Source organism: Dermacentor albipictus, chromosome 1 (genome assembly GCF_038994185.2).
Source record: "Dermacentor albipictus isolate Rhodes 1998 colony chromosome 1, USDA_Dalb.pri_finalv2, whole genome shotgun sequence".
In the NCBI taxonomy this organism is placed as follows: Eukaryota; Metazoa; Arthropoda; class Arachnida; order Ixodida; family Ixodidae; genus Dermacentor; species Dermacentor albipictus.
In genome coordinates this window covers 144542152-144557860 of record NC_091821.1, presented here as the reverse complement: position 1 = coordinate 144557860, position 15709 = coordinate 144542152, and the positions used below count along the sequence as shown (strand labels likewise).

Sequence of the window (15709 nt, the reverse complement as noted above, 5' to 3'; positions counted from 1 at the left end):
ACCGATGTCGGAAACGATACCAACGCCGCCGTTATAGCAATACCGGTCCTCTGTTTCAGATCATCTGAAGTCACTATTACTTCATGCGCTGTTACGCACTTACATAAAAACCTAAAATATCACATATATAATCACAAGTATAAGGAAATGGTTAGGTGACAACTGCCGCCAGGGGGTGGGTGGGCCTGCTCGAAAGCTTCTTTTATTATTTTCGTGGGGTATGGAGTGGCTTCCGAGACAATGGAGGCATCGAGTTTCGTAATAAAATTACTAGAGAGAAATCTGGCGCTGCAGTCGTTTAGTGTATGCATTCACCCATGGATGATGAAAAAAGTGGAGGGGGCACCACGTAATAATCTTGAAGCCTAATCATAAAATATATCATGGAGAAAGGAAAAAAATATAGGAGAGAGCATTACGTAACCGAGCCAGCTTTGGCAAGCGAATGCTCCAATGAGTTTCTCACTATATTACGTGGAGGGAAATCTGGCGCTGCTGCGCTGTGGTATCAGAGTGTACTAGAATGGGGGAGTGTGTCCAACGGACGCCACGGCAAGCGGAGAGAGTGGAGAAAAAAAAAACGCTAAAATTTGCGGCGGCGCTGCCATCGCCTTCTTTTGAAGTACCGGCCAATCCGGTGCCTCGGCGACCCAGCGGACCCGCGCGTACCGTCGGGTTACGGCGGCGCCGAGCTGTAGTCTGCTCGATGCGCCGTCGTCTGATCGACACACCGTCGTGCTTGCGTTTCTTTTTTCATTTTTTGTACCTAGTGTGTGCGAAAAAGAATGAAATAGAATTACTGCTTTGAAATGGATTGAAATTCCTCACTTCCGTGAAACGATGCCGTCTGCACGACGTATACGCGCGCAGACGACCCGCGCATATGTCTATATAGCTTGTCTGGTAACTCGGCGACTTGGCAGAGTGTTCGAAGGATGAGGATGAGCACAGCTCGGCGAAAGAACTATTGTTGTGTAGTGGGTTGAAGAACTCGCGTGCGCCGCAACCACAGTTGTGGCGGCAGTGTGGACGGCGACAATTTTGATAAGCAGGAGGAGGCCTGGAATCGACATTGGAACGAGATGAAGAGGAAACGAATCGCCCGGGAAACAGACGAACAGCGTGCCAAAGGACTTGCTAAACACCCCAACATAGCTAGACAACAGACTAACCTGGACTTGCAATCAAGATTAACCAAGGCTAACCATGCTATGCCTTAGCTTTCGCTACGTATATCCTGGCATAGCCGAGCTAAGCCACTGCCAATTTTTTTACAACCTCCTTGCTCCATGAAATATATTACGAAGTAGGCCCTCGTAATGTGATAGGCAAGCAGCAGCTTCTAATCTCGTGCTTTTAAATGCGATAGAGTTGCTCAGTGGCGTAGCAACAGGGGGGACCGGGGGCCCCGGGTGCAAGGGGCCAGTGAGGGGGGGTGGGTGTCATATACGTTTGAAGACACCCCTCTTTCCGCCGGCTACACCCGGGGAGGGGGGTGACAGAAGACCTATGGGCCCCGGGTGCCAGACGACCTAGCTACGCCACTCGAGTTGCTGTACACAGGGAACCAGAGTTGGAGATAGGTCCGCCATCTTGCAATCCACTTTTGTGCAGTGAACCCATCTCTCGTTCACGCAGGAGTTATTTCATTTATTATACTCTGATGACCACAAAGGTACTGCAGAGGAGATTCATCTCACACGCTGGTTGCAGCACTGTGGAAGCAACACGAATTCTTAGCCAATAGGAAGGCCGAATGCCCCTCGAGATGTGCTTATCCGCGCCGCGTCGTCTGCTCAGCATGCTTGCCATCATGTTACGTGCTCCATGATTGGTGGATTAACGAAAAAAAAAAAAAGACATTTTGACACCATTACCAAAAGCTGCGTTTACATGCAGCGACAGCAGGGCTTTGCTTTACCTATACGTTTTCCCAGGAGTTACCTTGCAGCCTTCTTAGCAAGTAGTACGGGCGAATGCCCTTACAAATGTTTGCCTGCGCCACAACGTCTGCTCGGCATCTATTTGGCATCTATTTGGCGTCTATTTGGCGTCTATTTGGCGTCTACTTGGCGTTTGCTCGCCACCATCATCGCGTACCATGCTAGAGCGGGGTAGTAAATTAATGATGTAGTGAACAATTAGGCTTTCATAGCTTTCCGCATCGTCAACGCATCACCAATGCTAACGCTGTGACGCCACCTGCTAACTAGACATCAAACCAGTTTTACGGCTGGGTGCCATTTCTGTAGTCTTAGCAGCGTGAAAACAAACAGCCGACCTCAATAATAACGACAAAACATATCTAATGATTTGACTTCAGCTTGACATGAGACTTAGCGATGACGGATTTTGCCGCTTTTTTCTTGCTGACAGGGCGGAGAGCCAATAACAAATGCGAATTCGGATCGAAGCGGGTGGTCGGCGCTGTATGGGCGCTGCCATGTTGTCACTGTTAGGATGGCTCCTCTGCAGCTATTCGGAGTTCCACGTGACTGCACTTAACTAAAGGTAACGGAGCGTACGTGGAAGACAGAAGCCGAGCTCTAAACAGTAACTCCAGGCAAACATTCTTAATGTATGGTCTTTAAGATCTAGCAGCGCACCTCGCTTGCCGCAGGTGGCCGCGGGCGCCGTAAATTCTCGGAGGTCATGTTCAGCTAATACACGCGCTCTTGTTAAGCCGGCCAAAAAACCGAGCACGGATCTCGAGAGCAGCACCAACTTTTCACTAACACTTTGTTGCCGAAGCCTCATTAGTCAAATATAAAGCAAATTCAAGTATCTGTTGGCAACGATAGGACAATCTCTTGAATATTCCAGCAACCTTGTGGACCTATTCGTTCCCGAGAACCACGGAGCACATGGAGGCCCCGGAGCATGGAGGAAATATAAAAAAAAAGGATAGGAGAGGCCCTGACCTCAGGTTCCTGAAGCCGGAAATGCAGCCATGTTGGTGTGCCATCCCTCTTTGCGCTCGCCGGAGCAGATAGGCGCGTGCTTTGAACTTGCTACAAGCCGCCAGAAGGGTGCTGCCGTCGCGCGTCAGAACAAAGCCTACGGAACTTCTGTAATAGTTTTAGTGAAGAAGACCCACGCCGGTAATTACTTAGGCGTCTTTGCTGCTGGCTAACACTCACGCTCATAGACACTAAACACAACTTTCAAGCTTATACACCACGCTCCAACGCTTGCCTCGCGAACAGAATGTGCCGCGAGAAAGACACAGACCGAGAAACCTTATCTCATTTTTCAGAGGCCGAGAGCAGCAGCGAGAGCTTCAGGAGCGCGGTTGCTTGGCAACGTTGACTTTTGGGGTACCAGTCCCAGTGCTCCTTTGCGAAAAACAACACGTTAGGGCGAAGGACGAAGGCTAAGCAATGACAGCGATAGCAAGCACGCGAGGCCTGTACTGGTGCGCAGCGTAAACAGCACCCTGAAGGCTACAAGGTGTAATACGCATATCCTACGCGCCGGTGAGTGCGTGTGTGGCGATGCTGCACTCCGGCAGCATCGCGCGCGCGCGCACATGCACATGTTAAAAGGTGAGTCGCCGCGGAGAAATGAGCCAGAAACGCCGTCGCCCGTAGACGCCGACTTAGTTAAACCGCAAAACACTTCCAAGTATTACGACATTTACCACCCTTATATGTGACCAAGGTTCCGGCCATATTTTCTACGGAATCGTTCAGTGGTAATACAAATAATACCAGAGCACAACTGCTTCAATAAAGCAAACCATTCTATGCCGACTTTGCTAACAATTAGGTATGGGCTCAAAACGTCAAAGTATGGCCATCTCGCGGATTTTCGTGACGACGATGATTGCATGACGTACATACAAGGGGCAGATTTCCAGTGGCGCTCGGCATAGAACACTTTCGTGTTGAAATAAATTCACCCAAAGTTACCTGTCACAACCCATACATACACACAACGATCATCTTTGGAAGAGTACTGATGAAGTAGTAAGCTTCGGTATACACTACTTCGATGACGAAGGGAGCGACATCGCGAGCGGGAGCGTCGAACAATGATGCGGTGCTTAATGTGGTGCGGAATCTTGTATAAATCTGTGACAGTGTGTAGCCAGTGTATGTATTATTTCCAAACGAATAGCTTTCTTTGGCTATTTACACGAAAAGTCACGCGAACGAAGGCTACAGTTAAAGCTCGATCTAATGAAACCCGATTTTACGAAGTTCCCGATTTAACGAAGAAACTTCCATTCCACCGCAGGTATACGCATAGGATTTAAAGTTGTCATCAACCCGAATTAACGAAACTAACTTGGGCGAACTCGATTTAACGAAGTTTTTTCCTGAAATAAATGAGTAAGAAAAGCGATGATTCCTTTCTAATTTTTACACAGACGGGTTTTAACAGCGGAGATGTTCTAAGTCGAGCCTTCGCCGTCCGGCGTCCGGTGTCACGCAGGGGGGCAGGTTCCGGAGCTAACCGCCAGAGGGCGCGCCGGCCGAAGGTAGGAGCTGGTTTTTTACCGCGTTCTTTTTTTGCTTCCTCTTTTAACCTAGGTAGGACAATAGGCAGTATAATAGCAAGAGGTTGGTGGCGCCATCCACTGCCCCGTTCCAAAGGGGACGCTCATAACATAACATATTATCCATCCATCCATCCATCCATCCATCCATCCATCCATCGGGGCCCCGCCGGGATGGGAGCGGACAAATCAGAGGACGCGCTGGGGAGAGGGGCGGAGATGGGTATAAGAGCATGTGTTTCACCGGCGCGCGCCCTTTCGCCCCACGGATTCCGCTCGGCGTGAACGGCAGCGGGAGCTCGCACGAGAAAGGCAGCGTGGACGTCGCGCTAATCCCGAACTTCGAAAGCGAGAAGCGCAAGCAAAGCGCCAGCGGAGGGAAGTAGCTACCGCCGAAGATAGAGAACGGGAAGCTCAAGCCAAGCGCCGGTGGAGGCAAGTCAATCCCCCCTTTCAAGAGAGGGCAACCCAAGCGAAGCACCAGCAGAGGCGAGCTTCGCCCAACTTCGAGATGGAGGCCGAGCAGAGACGTCGACGCAAAGCGATTCCTCCCACGGAGGGTGCCGGTTGACGACGGTTCAAAGGTGCCCGTTCAAGAGAGAATTCTTCGACCGTCAGTGTAGCCAGCTGCAAGATGTGTGATAAACTGTGGTCTGATCACAACCTCATGCAACTGCAGAGTGTGCGCAATCCGGAACCGAAACTAGAATCCAACAAAACGACGATAACCAGACAAAAGACTCATGAAAATCGCGCTAAACACGAGTTTAAACTTGAGAAAACGACCACCACCTTCGCTGTTTTGACAGCTTTCCCTGCGTGGAGCTGGCGTTACTTTTTCTTCGAGGGTGCGCTGTAGAGCTATCGCGTTAAAACATCTAGGCGCCCTAGTCACAGCCCTAGCTTTACTATGACGAGGCTGCACGCCGCACCCATGCACGGAACAGCGGACTCAACAACGCCTTGATATGGGCGGCGGTGGTTGCTTTCGTTATTTCATGGTTTATGTGACATATGGGTGGATTAGCGGCAATGCCGCGGTAGCTCTTGTGTGTCGCTACGCTGCAATTTTAGATTTTGAAGGACCGAAAAATTCTTTTCTCGATTTTACAAACTTCCCGATTTAACGAAATAATTTGAGTGTGCTCATCACGTCGTTAAATAGTTTCAACTGTATATCCAACGCTAGGTCAGCTGCGCGCGCAGTGAAAACGCAGACGTGCAAAGTGTCAATGCAGCCCGCGTTCGCCCGCCGAAGTAGGAGACGGAGGCGTGGTCGGTTGGGTGACGTGGGTTAGGACCACCAGTCGCAGTGTTCCATTGCGAAAAGCAAGCGTCTTCCACCACACTTTCTCCAAAGTAGTCGACTTAGCCGGGACTTTCCTGAGCTTGCCTTCCTCCATGATGTGGATGTATGTCCAATGAAACGGCTACAAGTAAACCGCACCTATTTTATAGCAGCCGGCCTATCAAGTTATACGCTACGTCATGGCTTTAAGCATGGCCCAACGCCTGTGAAAAAATGGCAGGTGCTGGGGAGGTGAGTAGACATCGCCCGATGGTAGCGAACGCGACGCGCTAATTTCATCATCGGCAGTCTCCCGGCTGTCACCGCTGCTTGCTCCTACGAAAACTGCCCGCGTCTGCCCTCAACTGAATCAGCCGAGGAGGACTCTTGCCAGTGATTGGGACGCCGCGCGTTTTATTGCGATAGCAACTAAGTGCGAGACACGTCGTGCGATTTTTCGTGCGCTCAATCGTACATCCATTCGCATCAACAGCCGCACTCAACAGATTTTCAACAGGTTCGGACGCATGCGGCATCGGATCGCACGCCGCGCGTGTGACCGACTTGCTGGATGAGGTCGCACGTCTGCCGCGTCGGTCAGACGGCAGCAGCCAATGGCAAGGCCGCTAGCGTGTACGTGATGGCCACGTGGCAGACCTGCCGGGGCGGGGCCGGCGAGCACGTTCCTCGCCGCTACGATCATCCCGGTGCTGCTTCTATGCGAAAAATTCAAATGGCCCATTGAACGAAAAATCAGGCAGCGTCTGTAGCAGCGAAACTTCCAATTCTAGCGCTTGCTAGCTCAGGCGTCGACGGCGCAGAGCGGGCGAAAGGGTACACCTGCTGCCGCGGTGTTGGGGCGAGCTCCACCACTGGAAAAGCTAGCGCCACACTCGGCGTGACGTGGCATGAGGGATCACGTGGATACAGCGGCCACGTCGGCTGCTTCGGAAGCGCCGAAGCGAGCTTTTGAAAACGAAAGTTTGAAGTCCCACCTGCACTGCGGTTCTGATAAGTGGTGAAGCTTTACCGCCTTGGGTGTCTGCTTGACATTTGAAAGTACTATAATAGGCAGTGGCTCCCTTTGGAGGCGTGCAGCATGGTAGGCTACTGCTCGGTGTCGCAGTGCCGGACGTACGTAACGGAGCCCGGTGTCAGCCTTATTCACACGTAGCCGCAGGACAAGGAGCTGCGTGAAGGTTGGCTCGCGAAACTTAGAACCAACAGACAGCCATCGGCTACAACTCGGGTATGCAGCAAGCACAGACGCGAGGAAGATTTCTGCTACGATACCGGGACTACGCGATGTTCGGTGAGTAGCAGAAAACGCGCACTGAGACGCTCGCCCGCGCCTGCTGCCCGGCTAATGACATGACGGTTTGGTCTATGGACTTGTTGATGCTAGATACTGGCAAGTTCACTGGAACGGAAAGGGAGCGGTAAGACGCACATTAAAAAAAGGCATGGTATATGGTCATGTTCGTGTTATGAATTAATGCACTGGATTACGAAAAAGAAGCAGAGGGAAATCGCACTCTGAGAAGACCGATAAACATACAGTGCGACGCAACTTGAGAAATAATATCGAAATGTCCAAGAACTTAGGACAAAAAAAGATTGAATCGTCGCGACGGCACATCACAGCTACCGTAGGCGTCGAAGTCTCTATAACGAAATTATTTTTGAACAGCTCTGATAGCGTCCACGCAACAATGGTTGCTAGTGTACTGTCAAATGATCATGTGCTACAGCCTAAAGCTCACGGCACGGTGTGAAAACGCGCTGACAGCGAAAGCAAAACATTGTGCGCGGACATGCATGCCGACGCGCAGTCGGTCGCTGCGATCGCTGCATTGAGGCTTTATTCTGTTATGCTCCATTTGGTAATACAGAGAGCCCACTATAAGAACATATTTCACATAGTTTACTATCAGTGTTTGCCTACCTTTCAGGCAAGAAGCCGGTTCGGGAGACTTCAGCGCGGCGACCGCGCTCAGTGGCGTTCACTGTACGTATTCGATAAAGAGATAGCGTCTGTAAACGATTCTGTGCTTTCATTTGCCCAAGATTATTACATCGACAATCAAAAACTTCCCTCGTTTTGAGAAAAATTACATAAATGTCTAGGAGGGCTGCCGCGTGGTGTTTTTAGTGAGCGCCGTAAGCGAAACCTATGAGGAGCGCGCCGCGTGATCCCTCATACTACGCAAGGGAGGCGCTTCCGACAGATGGCGACTTCGTAAGTCCTCACCTCCAATTGCTTGAAGGGAGAGGGCATCACCGCGACTCACGCCGCCCTCGCTCTCGGAAGCCTGTGTTATCAGCGCCGTCCGCGCAAGCTGACTGCGCCTCGGTAAGGCCAAATCTAAACGCGCTCGCTTACCCGCGAGGAGTTCATTACTCGAAGGGCCGCCAAGCGGCATTCAATTGGACATTAATGCTTTCGAATTCGAATTTACAACTCATAGAAAGTGTAGAGGTGTCCTCGGATTTTCTCCCTCGTCGAGACGCTGGCCTCTCTCGCCGCTGACGGCGGCACTTGGAACACAACATATCTTATAGCACAAAGTGACCTAGAAAGTGTGTTTGTTACAAATCGTTGCGCGAAATAGTAAATCGTTGGCGTGATTTCGACTCGGAAGCGGTCAGCGGAGACGCCGCAACAATCGTCTAAACAAAGCAGCTCGCCTGGCTGGCGTGTTTTCTCATCTATACCAACGGCGTCGGGAAAAGGAATAGTATTTGCACTTAATAGCAACATAAATATTCAGACATTGATAGTGTTGACAAATACAGTCGAACCCGGGCATATCGAACCCTTATATAACAAATTATTGTGTATAACAAACAGCTGTAAAATCCTCCTGAAGAATTTTGTATCAAATTTTTAATTTTATATATCGGATTATTGATATATCGAGCTATTTCGCAATATCCTTCGAGCTCGATATATCCGGGTTCCACTGTATAGGCACTTTGTTACAAGCTGCGGATGGATCGCAAGGGCTGTCGGCCCCGTATCCGACGGCCAGCTAGCTACAGGTTCATACCGTCTCTCAGCGATTGCAAGCTCGCCTGGCTTGTTCGTTGAATTCTAAATTGGGTTTGACGTGCCAAAACCACGATCTGATTATGAGGCACGCCGTAGTGGGGGACTCTGGATTAGTTTTGAAGACCAGGGGATCGTGCCCCCAATGCACGGGACACGGGCGTTCTTGCGATTCGCCCCATCGAAATGCGACCGCCGCGCGGCCGGGACTGCGCCCACATCCCGCCCCCGCCTATTGTTAAAGTATCGTAGTTTCGGCGCCACGCTGAACCTTGCTATCACTTTCGTCACTTCGCGCAAAACAACTTTTTAACGCGAAAGCATTATAATGTCGTCGACGACGTGACCGAAAGGTGGTACCAAATGTACGACAGCGCGACGAGCAAAAACTCGTCTAAAATGCTAGGATTGAGGTCAAATTTGTCAGACAGGTTTCTGTAAACGAAGTCAATAAATGGAATTGAAAAGAAAATTTGGTACATTTCGCTCTGGGTGGGGATCGCGCTCAGACCTCCGGGGTGCGATATGAGCACGCTTCCCCGACGCCGCGGTGGCTCCACGGTTATGATCGACTAAAGTTGCGCCTAGTGCGTGCGTCACTGCACACGTCACGTCAGTGCCTCCGTCACTGCCTCCAACGTGTCAGTTGCTTTTCGGATTTCATCGGCGTTCTCTCTACTGCGATTCACTCTCGATGTCAGATCAAGAGCGTATAAAATGAGGTGCGCTTAGTTCGTGCATCATTGTACACGTCAGGTCGCTGCCTCCCGCGCTTGCTCTTCGGATTTTATCGGTGCTGTGTATACTGGGATGCGCTCCGAAGCGTCTACCTATGCAGCATCTGTGAAACGTGGTCGCCCACGGAAGCACGCCGCAGAAGACGAAGCAAGGAAACACAAAAAAGAATGCCGTGCAAGTTTACAAAATGCACGACAACATACAGATGAATACCTACGCGAAAACATTTCCTCAAAGCGACTACAATGATTTCGCATTCCCACACGTAAGCAGTCGTAAGTGTCTCTGACAGACAGACAGACAACGAACTTAATTTAATCCTGAGGAGCTACTGTCAGGACCTCCTAACGGGAGGCCATTGTAGCCGCTGGCCGCGCCCACGTAAAGGACAGAACGCCGTGACACTCCGCTCTTTCCTGGGCCCTCTGGATAGCCTGGGCTTGCTTTCGGAGTACCGTGCTTCTGATGACCTCCTCCCATTCGGCTTCGCTGGAGAGGAAGTCGTTAGGCAACGTGGGACATAGCCAGAGCATGTGAGCCATTGAGCAAAAGGTTTCAGTGCAGTCGGGACAACTAGGGTCCACATCCGAGTACATCCTACTGAGGAATCCCCGCGACGGGAAAGATCCCGTCTGCAGCATTCTAAGTGTAGCTGACTGACCTCTACTGAGCTTCGGGTGAGGCAAGAGGATAAATTCTCCGACCAAGTTGGTAATGTTTAGTAATTTCATTAAATGTGAGGAGTGGATCGTTCTGCTGAATTTTTTTTCTTCTTTTCGTGAACTCCCTTCTTCGGGCATATAAAAGGTGGACGCGTATTTTCGGTGACATGAACGATCGAGAAGTATACCAAACAGCTTGAGAAGCAAACGGGACACAGTGCTTAGCGTCGTGTTCAGTATGCTTCTTGGTCTGGTACTGCGCCATCTGAATCAAAATGTCAAATCAAAATGTCACAGTGCCTCAATCCTGGAATTAGTGAGGCATGTCTTCTTCGTGCAGGGCTCGTTAGAAGCTTGACTTGGGTCTCTTGTATTTGTCGCCCTGAACTGCCAAGGACTGACAGAAGCGCTGCGTACGCGAACGCTCATTGGCTGAAAGCATTGCCTGGAGGAGTCGTGGGAGGTTCGGGATGATAAATCAAAGATACGTGTACTGAATATTTGCAGCGCTGTTGAGAAAGAAGAAATGGCTGGGTTGCTGACAGAATGAAGGTAACGTTTCTTCCGTCCTGTTCCCTTTACTTAAAAGCAATGAAAATATTGAACAAAATGCATCCTCACGGACTGGCGGTGTGAGCGGGGAGAAGGAGCAGAGAATCCATGTCACGTGTCGCAGCACGTGCTGGTGTACGGCAGGGGTGTTGGATTACGCACGGCTCTGTGTAGAGCCGTGCTTCTGCTAAAGCGATGTCGCCGGGTAATCATCGAATGATTGGACGCCATAAAGCTGGAACCGCATGGCGCGTTTTTCGCGAGCGAAAAACGCGACGGGCGGCAAACGCCCGCGTTGCCGCCGACGCGCGAGCACCCGTACGAAAAAAAAGGAGCGGCGCTTTCGCGCCGCGTTTTCCGGGTTGCCAGACAACATAACTCTCAACGACATGTATTGTCTCTGTTACCGCATATATAATATGCCCTTAAACTTACAGAACACTACAATAAAAATAATCTGAGTGTAATTAGACAGCGACATTTCTTTGCGAGGTGTATTTATCAAGCTTAATTTCAAGCAGCAATATTGTGTGCGAAACTGCGACTATGTACCTTCCGCATGCTGAGAAGCCGCTGTATGTTTACAACTTCACATATAAAAAGGAGGGTCGGCCGCTTACTACCGAGCAGAAGAGGCGACTGCTACTATTAAGGGGGATGCTGATACTGAAGCAAGAAAAAATGCGGGTCAGTAAGTACAGTGCTCACGGAATGAAACGCGTCAATTTAGGGCTAAGTAATGCGCATACTTTCGTTTCAAGCGGCTGCAGTTCGTGTCACATCGACGTAATTCTGGCGCGTACACGTACATCGGAGTCCTCGTCACCTTTGGTGACCAAATTCCTAGCGACATGACATGGTGCTCTCGCGTACTTTGCACGTATGTAGGGTTCTCCTAAATGCTCCGTGTCCTATTTCATTCCGTGAGCACTGTACATGTGGGTGCGGGCTGCCTGGTTGAGAAGAGAGCGAGCACCATACACTGGTATTATTAGCAAATTGTCTTGCCAGTATTAGCGATGAGACGCGACGCTTCTCCACTTTAGTTATTAGGGCCTCGTTGAAGGTTGCTTTGTTAATTTTAGGTGAACACGATGCGCGAACCAACACGATGCGCGAACGAAATCACGGTAGCACATATTTTCCTTGACGCGCGCGCCAGTTCTGCCGAGAGAAAAAAAAAGTTCCGCCAAGGAGGTTCCGTCGAGATGCGCAGAGACTAGGGCCATCTGGTGGCAAAAAAATAACCAAAATGTCATGTGACCAAATGCCACGTGACTTACCTGAACTCTGATTGGTGGACGCGCCCGCGCGACGCGTTTTTTTCTACTCCGAGCAGCAGCACGCGGCGGCGCGATTTCGTGATGGATCCTGCTGGGCACGCGTCAAAATGACGCGCGCGTCCCACCATCCGCGCGTCAATCGCGCCTAAAATCGCGCCATGCGGTTCCGCCTTAAGGCTATCGCGTTCCAGTTGGGTGAGCGGGTGGGCGGGTGAAGGGCGCAGCTAATGGCACCTACCAACTTTCCAAAACAAAACAGAATGAGATGAGGGTGCACCACTAATATATTTATATAAGCGGGCAGGTATAGATGACCACGTCAAATGATTAAAAACACCTTCGTCACGAATATTTTCCTTTCCCCTCCCCCTTTCTTCTTTCTCGTTAATGTTCCAATTTCACAAATTTTATGGAAGGCATCTGCACCAGATGTACGTTCACTTGCACTACGGCGCGCGATTGCCGCGTCCTTTATGAGACTAGCTCAACCGGCGGAGATGAAATTTTACATCCGCGCACTACGGAACTTAGAAAATATACTTCACGTCCTCCCGCATAAAACAAGGCGCGCGATAAAAGCAAGGGCGAATGATACAGCATATACACCACGCTTCTTGTAGAGACAGCAGGAAGCTTCCGGCGAAAATACTAAAAGGTCCTTGCTAGGAAGAGCTTTGTCCAAGTCGTGCGATCGGTGCCAGGTAAATGACGGCATGTTAATGGTCGACCGGCAACAATAGGTTTGAAGACTGCGGCCATACAGCACGCTCGCGCACCTGACACTGTTCACCGCGGCACAGGAGCTTGCTGGCTGCGCGTTCGGAGCACGCACCGTGTCAAGGTTACGACTGCTGGCCGCAGCGAGCGGAGAGCTAGAAGCGCCGCTGGGTCACCAGCAGACGCGGTGGTGGCAACGCTGTCTTCATCGCCTAAACGTATAGACACAGGAGCGATCACCCGTTGATAGCTCGAAGGATCTATCTCCGAGACGGACCAATGTCTTGCGGGGCAGCAGCCTGTGTCTTGACGGTGGAAGAGTAAGAAAAAGCCAGCGGAAAGTTCACGATGACACCGTGGCAGTGTGAAGTGCGCGCGCCTGGGAAACTCGCCGCGGAATTTGTTTGTACAACACCTACACAACTGCTGAGAAATCATTGTACCTAGACGGAGTGCAGTGCGGGAATTTTGGTAGATGCGTTGAAGTGACACTGTATGGGCACGCAAGCAAGATAAATGCCGAAAAGCAGCTCGCTTGCAGACAACAGACATCTCTTCACACGCACACCAGGTTGCACGCACGCAGTGTGTGTGCGTGTGTGCGTGCGTGTGTATGCGTGTGTGTGTGCGTGCGCGCCTGCTTCGAACGCAAGGTCAACCGCGTGGTGTCAGAGGTTTGTAAAGAGGCAGGCGTGCTGCGTGACGTAAGCTAGGATAAAGGAACCGTGCAAAAAGACGATGTCGAAATCTACTTGCGAGGGAGGCGCTTGGACGGCAGGAAAAGGAGGGCACATTAGTTGCGCGACACGTCGAAATGGACGTTTCGCAAAAGGGGCGTAGTCACGAAAGCAATACAAGGGACAAGAAAGACAGCCTTGGAAAAAAAAGAATAGAGAAAGATGCATAGCAGTGAACGCACCAGCGAGAGCCGGTGTGTTCCGTGCGAGTAGCACTCAACTAGATAGAGAATAGGACGTGCCGGCTTCGCCTTGATGGATAGAAAATGACGGCAAACGTCGATCAAGTAACGACTAAGGCGTGTGCTCTGGCAGTATAAGGACCACCGCGCAGCCAAGTGACCTGGAGGGAAGCAACGGTACGTCAAAGGTGAGAACGCAGCGATGGGAAGTTTCGATCAAGCAGGCAACCTACGAAACGCCAAATCCGCCTTCATGAGCATGCAACCACTTCACAGTTTTCATATCCGGCTCGAAAACTAAATGTACAGCCTTGTGCAAAACAAACGAAGCACGGGCTATAATTATTTATTCTTTACGTACCCTTGGAAACATATCATTTTGTCTACATTTACCAGTGATTTACTAATGGCGACTAGCGAGACGTTCTACGTAGCACATGCGCGGGCAAGTGAACGAACTAATAATGAGAATGACATTTTGCTGCACAGCCTTATAAGAAGGATATCAAATAACTCGTGCAGCTTGGAGTCACTACCAAGCCTGACATGAGCGTACGTGAAAGCTCACCAAGATCCAGAGTTGTTGAGCTTTGGAGGTTATTACCAAGTTTTTGTGAACGTTGAACGTCAAATTGCCACCAGTACAATAAGATACAGGCATACAGGTTCTACTACGGCATAAACGCCGCAGTAGAACCTCGACTCGTAGATCTTAACAGCAACTGACAAGCCCACAACCAACCCGGAAGAAGGCCTGTCGCTGATGATTTCACGTGCATTCAACACGTTAACCAACAGTCCCGACAATAAAAGATTGTTTCTAATTGTTGACCTAGTTGAAAACATGTTGTACAGTACCAACAGAAAACTGATTCTTTGTGCGAATTTTTTTTTCTCCTTTCTGTATACTCTCACAAGTGGCCTGCGGCTTAAAGACAGGAGTAGGACATAAATTGTATTTTAATCATATTCGACCTAGTCGTAATATAGTATTTGCAACAATGAACGCATCACTGCCAATAAAAGTCCACTTTAAGTGAGGTCCACTGCTTTCAAAGTCTATTCACATAGTTCGCGAACGCGAGACCGAAGCGGTTCGTGCGACAGCAGCCCGACTACGTCGCGCGGGGCAAAACACCAGTTGATGAAAATTATACATCCATTACATCACTTATGGAAACGTTCGTAAATGTACTTACAATGGCATTAGAATAAGATGTGATGTCACAGGCTGTTTGTTTCCATCCACGATCAATGATGGGCACGAAACTACAGCAATTTGCTCGCGGCGACGAGTGCTGAGATATGCCGAGATTGTGCGATTACATTTAACACTGTAATGTCGCCAGAACTTTCTTATGCGTAGCTATAGAAAGCAATGGCAATATATATGATATCAACCTTATAAGATTTTATTAGTAAGTTTACTTTTCAACGGCCTTTCACGAAATAACATGTTTAGCTATACGTGCTGTGCTAGCGAAGATGAAAGAGTGGTTATTGTGAATTATTGCAATGTAGTGTTGCTCTTTTGACCCCGAAGTAACGGATGAGTGTTGGTACTAAGGACATATGCATGTGGCGCTTAGTTCCAAATCTGGTTGAACCGACTGCTCTAAGTTCATGCAAAACTCAGGCTCACCGGTGCAATGTCTGGGCAATAAATACACATGGGTCTGCAACTAATTCGTGCCGGATTGTTACGCGATGTTGTGGCCATATTCTCAACTTGCTTGTGCTTCATTTGTAATGTTCTTAGGAGCTCTGTTTATGTAGTGCCGGCGATGGATGCGAGCTGGCGCAGTGACCGACTTGGTGCTAAGAGTTTCGAATGGGAAGTGTTCATTTTTTCCCCGTGAAATGTAGATGATACTGAGCTCCCACACCTTCTATGGGAGCTTCGATAGCACGCATAAACACACACACACACACACCTTGCTGCTTCCACTAAACGCAGAACAGTATATATACGAAATGTACCCTCAAGACCAGTGGGTCGG

At 49.9% G+C, this 15709-nt stretch overlaps 1 protein-coding gene across 8 annotated transcripts in view; it reads right to left on the bottom strand.

Annotated features, from left to right (window-relative positions):
* Positions 1-15709, bottom strand: part of LOC135900072 (TOX high mobility group box family member 4-like) — a 761125-nt gene that overhangs the window by 16850 nt on the left and 728566 nt on the right. The gene's annotated exons all lie outside the window — the stretch shown is intronic.